At 52.9% G+C, this 2,453-nt stretch overlaps 1 long non-coding RNA gene across 1 annotated transcript; it reads left to right on the top strand.

The window, feature by feature from the left end:
• The first annotated feature begins 301 nt into the window (after positions 1 to 301).
• On the top strand, positions 302 to 743 carry LOC128264043 (uncharacterized). Its single transcript, XR_008268643.1, has 3 exons — positions 302 to 400; positions 467 to 557; positions 639 to 743. It is a non-coding gene; the product is annotated as an uncharacterized LOC128264043 (long non-coding RNA).
• The last annotated feature ends 1,710 nt before the right edge of the window (positions 744 to 2,453 follow it).

The raw sequence follows: 2,453 nt of genomic DNA, 5'->3' as shown, positions 1-2,453 counted from the left end.
CCTTTCTTATCTTCTTTTAATCCATGCCACACGTAAAAGTAATACTTTAAAGCATCCTCTCGAGTTGGCAGCATGCGTCCATCGAAATCTTTAGGATGCCCTAAAATGTTCAATGTAAGATTTCTTCGACATACACTCATGTCGATGTGGATAAATGCAGAAAAAAAGCTTTACTACGATTCACTTGTGAAGTATTTGAGATACACAAACTAAACAACTGTAGAACAACAGGTCTACATACACACTTTTTTACGTTGACACGCAGAAGTTAGTATTGAGCCCTAACGATTCACACAAGTAAATCTAAGGTGGCTAAGAGATGCAAATTTCAAATTATAATTTTCGAGAAATAAATTTAAAGAACACGCAATCTTTTGACATTAACTTTCAACAAGGTGAAGTGAGTAAACAGCGAATTTCGTGGAAAAACGGTCCGATTCGATTACTTTTTCCGACTTTTTAACAGATTTCTCTAGAATAGGTATAGGTTCGACAGCAATTCATACGTATTTTAGTGTCTGAGAATACCACTTCTGACTAGTAAAAGTTGGAAATATGTAAGTAGAGAAAAATTTTCTACAATTTGAAATTTTTCGTAAATATACCAAAATTTTTTTATTTTTGTCGTCAATGCGCAGACGGAAGACATCGTCGCACAGCAATCGGATTTTGCACACGTATTCTGGACATGTGTACACAGCTTTTAAGCCCGATTAGCGTTTCAAAGTCGAAAAAAAAATTTTAATGACCCGCCCTACTCTTCAGGGTCTGGCCATACCCACGGCCATTTCTCCAGCACATTCCCGGTAGAAAGGCTCACCACCTCAACCCCTTCCTGCCGGCCGCGCTCCAGTGTGTCGGCGACTATCTCTGGCGAGACCAGTGGGGTTGGGGCCGGGGTTTGCATCGGCGTCATGCCCCCGGCGGGTGTCAGTAGGCTCGCGGTCCTCCTCAACCGAGAATCCCGACTGCTCACCTTGGGCTCCTCCCATACTAGGGCTCCTTCTGCCTTGGTGGCTTCAGTGACTCCGTCAGGCCACGTCTACGTGACGGCGTGCTGCTTCCATACGAACCCTTCTGCCTCGAAGGAGCCGAAGGCATGGCTTACGTGGGCCACCGGGATGTCCATCCGGACGTAAACCGGCGAGCCCTCCTGCTGCCACTGTTCCTCCTTCTTCTCAGCCTGCTCCTCCTCCTTCTCTGCCTGCTCCTCCGCCTGCTTCCTCTGCTTCCATTCGGGGCAATATCTCGGGGTGGGTGGGCGTACCAGCGTCCACGGAGGTGGGGATGGGGGTGTGTGCTCGTCCACCTTCGGGTCTGCCGCACACTCCCTCGGCTCCGGGATGTACCTCGGGGTCGGGGGAATCTCGGGAGCCCCCTCCGCCTGGAGAGGCACTTCCTCGAGGAGGAGTGGGTCGCCCTATATCTGGCGCTCCTCCTCTTCGGCGTTCTTCAGTGCAGCCTCCCACCTTGCCCGAGCGTCCAGCTCTTCGCGCTGTCGAGAATCCCTGAGAGCAGCCTCCTGCTGCCTCCGCTCGCGCTGGCGGTGGTTCTCGGCGATTACGGCCGCTATCCTTCTGGCCTCGTCTGACGGCTGAGCTGCTGTTGGATTGCAGCCCGCGGAGTCCTGGTGGACGCTGCTCTCTGAGCCCTGGGGAATGCTCCCTTTCGGCCCTGCGGCTTTGCGCAGCCGCCACGTCCTGGCCTCTACCGCCGGATCGTCAACCAGCTCCACGTCGCTGTCTGAGCTGACCGTGGGCTCCGGCGATGATGCCTCCGACCGTCGTCGGCTCCGTGGGATCCGTCGCGGGGTTCGGGGGGGCCGGGTGACAGGCCTGTCCTCCGACCGTCCTTGCCCCGGTCCGGATCCTGCCACGGCTCTGGTGATAACGGTGCTCCTCTTGACCTTTCTTTTCTAAATGGCCCCTCGCGCTGGCGGTTCTTCCGATGATGATTCGGCTCTCGGTCATTCCTTATGACCCTCCCGTTATTTCCCTCGGGCATTCCTTTTTGGGTGTTTTCTTGTGGTACCGTTGCTTGTCTCATGTCGCCTTTCTCGATGTGAGTTCGTCGCCGCTCGGGTTTTACGGTTCAGCTTTGCTGTGCTCTCTCTCCCTCTACTTCGGTCGACGTTGGCTTCCGTCTTGTTTCTGCCGTATAGACTCTAACGACGCTACGGTACGAGCTCCTGTTCACTCATACTAATCGTGCCGTGTCCTTTCTTTGTTCCCCAGTAGCTTCAGTTTGTGTGCCGTACAGACTCTAACGACGCTACGGTACATACTTATGCATCACCTTATTCCAGGCGGCGCACACTGATGACTCTGTTGTCCTGCGTTCTATCACTAACCATACAACATATAGACTGGTCATTTTATACAACGCATTTAGACACAAAAAAACGGATCGCGGGAGGCCCCCGTGCTCACAGCAGCAGGCCCCTGCACTTCGTG

Source organism: Drosophila gunungcola, unplaced genomic scaffold (genome assembly GCF_025200985.1).
Source record: "Drosophila gunungcola strain Sukarami unplaced genomic scaffold, Dgunungcola_SK_2 000054F, whole genome shotgun sequence".
NCBI lineage: Eukaryota > Metazoa > Arthropoda > Insecta > Diptera > Drosophilidae > Drosophila > Drosophila gunungcola.
Note: the sequence above shows the minus strand (reverse complement) of the source record. Positions and strands in the feature narration are given on the sequence as shown.